Source organism: Petaurus breviceps, unplaced genomic scaffold (assembly GCF_028583685.1).
Source record: "Petaurus breviceps papuanus isolate PSGF00001 unplaced genomic scaffold, PetGlider_PUasm1.0 189, whole genome shotgun sequence".
In the NCBI taxonomy this organism is placed as follows: Eukaryota; Metazoa; Chordata; class Mammalia; order Diprotodontia; family Petauridae; genus Petaurus; species Petaurus breviceps.
The window spans coordinates 12717087-12725242 of NW_027185809.1; positions in this window are offsets into that span (position 1 = coordinate 12717087).

Consider the following 8156-nt stretch of genomic DNA (forward strand, 5'->3'; position numbering starts at 1 on the left):
ATCTATCTATCTATCTATCTATCTATCTATCTATCTATCTATCTATCTATCTATCTATCTATCTATCTATCTATCTATCTATCTATCTATCTATCCTCCCTCCTCCTAACATGAAAATGGAAGAGCAGAGTCTTTCCAAACCATATCTTTTTCATCCTAATAGGTAGTCTAGAGGCATGACTTTTCTTATTGATGCCCATCTCTCATCCAGATGGGATAGATGTCTGTGGCAACCACATTTGATCCAAGCTTTTATGGTGACTAGGGCACATATACATATACATGAACATATACACATACATGTGCACGTACATATACATATCTGATTTGGTCTCAGACAACATTGTGACTTACTTCTGGTCACATAGCTAGTAAGTGTCAGAGGTGGGATGTGAACCCAGGTCTTCCTGACTCAAAGTCTAGAACTTTATTCACTCTACCACCATCACATTGTCTCACAGGATATTTGTATTGGGGTTGCAGGGGTGAGAGTACAGTTTAAGAAATATGGGTAGGTTTTGTAGGATGATAGGATGATACATTAAGAGCTGTAAAAGAACTTATGCTTCATCTAGTTTGTTTCCCTCATTTTATTGATGAGGAAACAGGATTACTTGGTAAGGTGGCTTGCCCAGGGTCACACAGGTAGGAATTGTCAGAGCTGGGATTTGAAGTCAGGTCTCTCACTTGAAATCCTGTACTCTTTTTACTATATCATGCTGCTGCTCAAAGTAAAGGGGAGGAAAAAAGAGAGCAAAATCCAAGGAAGGAAAGAATGTAACAAAAAGGTATACTTTGAGTGCTATGCTACCAAGGAGCAGAAATGACCTACCAAGTCTGGTCTGTCCCCTTTCCTTAGTTCCAGTCACAGTCTTAGTTTCTTGTCTGTAGTTTCCCAGGTGGAATGAATGAATGAATGAATGAGGCATTTATTAAGTCTTTACTACATACAACATATTGGGCTAAGCCCAGAGAATCCAAACAAAATAGCAAGAATGGTCCTTTTTCTCAAAGAGTTCGCATTCTTTTGGAGGAGTCAACACTGAGGGAAAGTTTCTGCTGTAAGTCAGAGGAAAAGGTGCAGTGATCCCTAGGTTGCCGTGGAAAAGTGGACAACAATGCATCTTTAATGTCATTTCCCCTGATAAAACCACATCCATTTCTAATGTTGGACCATTTGACTGTGCCAAAGACTTTGGTAGTGAGAACTTTCTTTACGGGTTCTTAAAAAAAAAAGAAAAGCAGCCTGATAGGCTTTGAGAAATGGGGAGGTGAATGAGGACAGGGGCAGGAGAAATGAATGGTTGCAGTGAAAGGGGTAATTGGAAGGGAGGTCGAAAATGACTTGTGAGTGGGGCAGAAAGTGGGCCCTTAGGAACTTTTTCCCTCCCCCAGGTTTTTTTTTTAAAGCTCCTTTTCTGCAAAAGCAGAATGTGGGAACTGCACACATGAACTAGATACAGCAGGGAAACTGTAGTGGGGTCTTCTTAGTTATGAAACCCTTTTCTGCACCAGATCTAAGGGAATGTCCTCCTTAGCAGAGTGTCTTCACATAGGTAAACACATAATCACTGACTGCTCCTTCAGGGCTCTAAGCAGTTTTCTTTACTTTTCAGTTAAGAAAACTTAGACTCAGAGAGGTTGAATCACTTGCCCAAGGTCACGTAGGTAGAGCAAGGATCCAAAACAGATGCCAAATTGTTGGAGGTACCACTTTAATGCTAGTACCTTCTTAGCTCGGCATTGATGTGGAGACAAAACAAGTCATTGAACATTCAACGAAGAAGGTTTACTGTGTCTTAACACAGCAAGAATATGCAAAAAGGATACTACTTAGCTTTTTTTTGGAAACTGCTTTCCTGGTTTCAAGTGCATCTGGTCAATAAGTCATCAGATATGGCCACTTGCACGGTCTCAGACTCTCATCAAGCCTGAGAGGCTGAGACTAAAGGAGGGAGGGAACTTTTGTGCTCTGAGATGTCCAGGAAGTAGCATAAAAAGGTAGAGCCATCAGGCTCCCAGGATAGCTTTGTTTTCTTTCTAATGAAGCTTCCACAAATTGTGAGAGGAAAGAAGCCAAGTCAGAGAATGAGAGTCCTATTTCACAAATCCATTATTTTTCCCATTGTTCCATAAACAGGCTAAAATGACCACCAAAGGGTAGACCTGAAAGGGGGAAAGATCTTTCTTTGTCTTTACCCACTTTTCTGTTGGGGCAGCTTCCCTGAGATTAGTGAACTCTGAATTGTCTGGTCATTTTGCTACACAGTGACATGGTAGGTGGATGGAGCTGTGGATAGAGTGCTGGACCTGGAGTCAGGAAGACCCTTTTCCTGAGTTCAAATCTGGCCTCTGACACTAATTAGTTATGTGACCCTGGGCAATTCACTTAGCTTTGTTTACCTCAGTTCCTCATCTGTAAAATGAGCTGGAGAAAGAAATGGCAAACCACTGCAGTATCTTTGTCAAGAAAACCTCAAATAGAGGTCATAAAGAGTTGAAGAAGCCTGAAAAACAACTGAAAGTGGTAGGTGAGACTTTTTTGGAAAATAATTTTTTTTTTAATTGTCACAGAAATAGGAACTATAACCGGTGTGAGGAGCTGGTGATGATGGGGTTCCTGCTTTATCTTTCCCTTTATATCCCCTTTTCAGGGTTCTTAGGATCATAGATTTAGTGGTAGAAAGGACATTAAGGACAATTCTTTTATTTTCCAAGTGTAGAAACTGAGGCACACAGAGGATAAGTGACTAGCCTCAGTCAGAAATCTAGTTAGTGTCTAAGGTAGGATTTGGACCTAGGACTTCTTGACTCTTAGGTCCAGCACTTTACCCACTACTCCATGTTGGTATATGACAAGAGTTTGAGTTCCTAAATTTTAAAGTATGATGCTTTCATGAAATGCTTAGTGTCCCCATGTGGGCGCTCAGATGGAGTCCTGATGGCTCATCATCACTTTAGATAGAGCAAAAAAGACAGTCTCAGGGGAAGATTGGCGAGAGTAGACATGGTAATGTGGCACCTAGAATATCTTATGTGCCAGATTTCTGAATTGATACAGTGAGAAATGCTACACGTTTACACAAACAATTAAACTTACGTGGTAGTAAGAGCATGGTCTCCAGGGTCAGGAGATTTGTGTTCAAATCTTCACCTCTGATACTTATTACCTGTGTGCCCTTGGATGTTACTTAATTTTATTGACTCTCAGTTTCCTCATCTGTAAAATGTGTGTGTGGAGGTGTAAAGTAGATGGCCTTAGAATTCCTTTTCAACTCTAAATATATGATTCTATGATGTTTTCCTTTGGATGGGTCTAGCTATATCCTGGATTCTAATTAGATCATATCTCTTGGGATAGGGGCAAGATAGGGTTAAATGTGGATACAGGAGAAGATAAAAGAAGATAAATCTTTGTGTGAACACTTATCCATACCCAGACAAATTGTCAGCATGAATATTTCAAGAAATATCTTGGTCAGATGTTCTATTTTCTAGTTTGATGGCTGGACAGCTCCAGGATACCTCGAAAAGAAGAGAAAAGAAGAGAAAAGAAAAGAAAAGAAAAGAAAAAAAGAGAAGAGAAAAGGAAAGGAAAGGAAAGAAAAGAAAAGAAAAGAAAAGAAAAGAAGAGAAAAGAAAAGAGCAATGTAACTTATGAGACATGAGGAAATACATCTCTGTCCTTTCAATTTGAGTGACTAGGTCATCCTAAGTCATATAAAGGTAAAGGTATCTTTATAGAGATTTGAGTTTCATATCCTCTGTGGGCCAGAGGGAGCCTGACCACTGCCTCTAGGGGAAGTTACAAGGTGATCACTAAAGGTAGAACTTGGCTCTTATTCACTTTTTACCTTATCAAAATAAATTCAAGCTTGAGGGGGTATGTAGTCGTGTGTGGGTAGGAAGAGATAAGAGTATTAAACTTCATTGCTTAGCAATTTTTTTTGAAAGAATTAGTTTAATAAATAAATGAAAAGATTACATTAAAAAATATCCAGAAAGCAAGGGGTTGGGACATCTAAATGGATATTTGCAAATGCAATAAATCAAAGCTTGAATAATTATTTTGTAATTGTCTAGACTTAAGAAAGTGATATAGAAAATGCTTATAAGGCAGATTAAACTTAGAAGTGTACCCTGCAAAAATTATATGTTGTTAATATACTATATAACATTAATTTAATATAATATTAACATATAGTATTATTATATTTATATTTTTGCAGGACACACACACATATGTTTTTAGAGAGTTGGTAGTTAAACATTTACTAACACACCCTTGAATATACTCCATAAAGGATCAAATTGATAAAGTAGATAGATCCTCCCCTTTTCTCTGCAAATGTTCTTGCCCTCTTGACTTTCTTTGGAATAATAATTAAAAAAAACTCACAATCATATAGCACTTTAATATTTTCTTTTTTTAGTTGTTTTTCTTTTGGTGTGCTTTTTGGAGGGCAATTGGGGTTAAATGACTTGCCCAAGGTCATACAGCTAGTTTTTCTGTTAAGTGTCTGAGGCCAGATTTGAACTCAGGTCCCCCTGACTCCAGGGTTGGTGTTCTATTCACTGCACCACCTAGCCACCCCCACTTTAAGATTTTCAAAGTAACTTACCTGTATTATCTCATTTGATCCAACAGCTATTTGAGGTAGATTTTGTTATAATCCTTTTTTTTTTTTTTTTACAGATGAGGAAACTGACATTCAGGTTAATTGATTTGTCCAAACTCACTAAGTTGTATCTGTGTCAAAATTAAAAATGCAGTTCTTTTTTATTCCAAGTCCATCACTCTTATCCATTACAATAGAGATGTCAAACTTATGGCTAGTTAGCTACAAGGCAGCTTGTAAAACCTTAGACTGGGGTCAGAAATAGATTAAAATGTAATTGGCAAATGTTTAATAAAATAAATAAAAATGCAGTGCAGTATAGGTAATGCTAAATTGTGGATTTCTAAGTCAATACATGGCCGCTAGGTGATGGATTAGATAGAGTGCTAGACCTGGAGTCAGGAGGGACTGAGTTCAAATATGGCCTCAGACTCTTACTAGCTACGTGACCCTGGGCAAGTCACTTAACTGTTTGCCTCAGTTTCTCATCTGTAAAATGAACTGGAGAAGGAAATGGCAAATCACTCCAACATCTTTGCCAAGAAAATCCCAAAGTCATGAAAAGTTGGACATGATTTTAAAAGCCTGAACAATAACTTCTTGAATCTAGTTTTGGTATTCTACCCATTGTGCTGCCTAGCTGCCAATCGAAGAATGTGATAAACCAATCAATTCACCAAACACCAGACCCTGTCATTTGGCATGTTTAAAGAAAAACTACATAGTCTCATTGGAGATACCCAATGGAGTGGGTTGAGCTGCGCAATAAGTCTGCTACCCTTGGATCGAGAGTGACACCTCTGAGGAAGGCCTGGGAAGATGAAAGGAAGTGCTATAACCAGGGATGCCACCAGGGATCCTCAAGCATCCTTGCTTTTAGGCCATGACAAGAAGAGGGAATCCATTCTGTTCTGGAGCTCCTGGGCAGCTCAGGCTGTAGTCAGGATTGCTGACTCACTTGGGGAGGGAGTCATGGCAGCTCCTGGGTCACAGCTGCTCAGGTGTTTAATAAGGAGAGAAGGGATGCTGTTCAGGTAGTTCTGATTGGTGCCCAGCCTATGGGTCTGGGGGGGAGGCAGCCCAAATTTAGGAAACTGAAAGTATCCATCCTGAAAGTTAGAACCTTTAGGTATGTGCCAGAATTCCCCAGAAAAGGGGCAGAATAAGAGTTAAGGGAAGCCAGGCAGGAAAAAGGAACATGGCTAGGGAAGAGATAGTCTGATATACAGAGAAAGATTAGGCCAGAAAAACCAATATTTTTAAAAATAAGTGGAATTATCAGAGATCATCTTGGTGTCAGTTTTGGCTTTCATTTTACTCCAGAGCAGGAGTCCTTAATGTTTTTGGTGTCACAGATCTGTTTGGCAGTATGGTGAAGCCTATGAACCCCTTCTCAGAATAATAATTTGTTACCTACGTTCATAATTGATGGAAATGCTATATTTCAGTTAGAAGGTATAGACAAAGAAACAATTTCTTCCCCTTCATGTTCACAGACCTCCTGAAATCTACCTATGGTTAAGAACCCCAGCTTTAAAAGTAAGACCACAAAGGAGCCCACCATGAAATCAGGAACCAAAAGCTAGCTCTGACTCTTTTCATTCTTGGCCTTTTTTATTCTGTTTATTCTGCTAAAGCAGAGAATGAACAAATTAATGAAAGAATTAGCAAAGAATTAAGAATAATTCTTGAGGAAACTGTGACAAACAGGAGATGAAGGAACCCCTAAGTCCCTGTCCGAGAAAACAGTTTCTTGTTGATGCTTTCTGAATGCATCTCTGTGATTGTTTTCTTCAGATTCCTGGTCCATTTTGGCTGGTGGGTGTAATAGGGTTAGTGGGGAACAGGAAAGCAGAGTAAAGATGGTGTGTCAGGGCTGGGGTATGGAATCCGGGTCTTAAAAAATCCTCCAGCATCTACCTCCCTGAATTAAATGACATCTAACCTTGGTCAGCTTTTGGAAGGACACTTTTTGTTCAAAAAAGAAAAACGGTATAGTACACTGTGATAAGACCATTTCCTTTCTCACAGTGTCTCCTTTAATGTCAGGCCTGAAATATGAAGTCATTAGGGGATATTAAAACAGTGCTGACAAACTAATTAACAAAAGACATTACGCCGGATGGGCTCAATTTATCCTTTTTAATGGTTCTTATAAATGGGTGCCGCCAATTAAAATTAATAAAGATTTACCAGCGATTGCCCGGTGTACATTGCTAAGAAGCTCTGCTGAAGGTCGCCTTAAAGTCAGCTTTGTCAAAGCTGCAAGTTCAGCTCAGGAGGAGTGGGTCCCTTTGGGTTTCCCTTGTGGGTTTTTTTTTTCCCTTGGTTTCTTCTCCTTCGACGTCATTGCCTGGATCTTTCACCATCTGCTTTGTCTGTCTTCTTGGTCCATCTCCCACCCCATTGTCAGCTCCATCCCATTTCTGGGCTGACTTGGATGTATGTGTGGTGTGTGTGTGTATGAGAGAGAGAGAGAGAGAGAGAGAGAGAGAGAGAGAGAGAGAGAGAGAGAGAGAGAGAGAGAGAGAGAGAGAGAGAGAGAGAGAGAGAGAGAGAACTCATAAGCCATGTCAGATTTGTCACCATTTCTTCCATGGAGTTCTTATTGTCAGTGCTGGGATGTGTCTCCTGCTTTCATACAGTGGATCAAGGTTACGCCAGGTTGGGGCGGGGAGGCTGCTATCTTGGGGCAGCAGGTGCCTTTCAGCACATCTCAAGTCACACTATGTAATAATCTGAGTTAGCTTCTGCTTAGAGCCAGATTCTGCTTGGTACCATTTTTTTCTTCCTACTTGACTTATTGGAGTCACTGATAGGTTAGATAAGAAAAGACATGGACCCTGAAAAGCTTCAGTTATAATGCAAACATGTTACCTGGCCATCTAAGGTACTTTCCCTAGAACAGATATGCTTCTTAGTTTAGCTAGATGGTACCTGGGATGCTAAAGTGTAAATATGGGTGAGGGGTAGCATGGCAGAAGAAAACCCTGGGCAGCAAGAGACAGAATGAGGGCTTCTGGCCTGGGATTCAAGCTGAGGATAGACCCGAAGCAAAGTTTTGTCTTGGGCTAGTCTGATGTGATATATCTTTGATATGAGATTCTGTAGGTGGGTCCCTACTAGTTGGATTCACTCTCTAGATTTCTCCACCTCCCTGACCTGCATCTTAATCCTTCCTATCCAGGTACCTTTCCCTACCTTCCATTTCCCCTTTACCTGTTGATTTCTCCCATTAGAATGTATATTCCTTGAGGGCAGGGACTGGCTTATTTGTTTGTATTTGTACCCTCAGTACTTTACATATTACTTGGCACTTAGTAAATGCTTAATAAATTCTCTATAGCTATCAATTTAATTTATATATCTCTATCTATCTATCTTTCTATCTCTCACTATCATCCCTCTCTCTCACCCATGAATCTATTTAATCTATATCTCTATCATCTATCTTTCTATCTCTTTATATTTTTCTCTATCTCTATCATCCATCCATCCATCCATCCATCCATCCATCCATCCATCCATCCATCCATC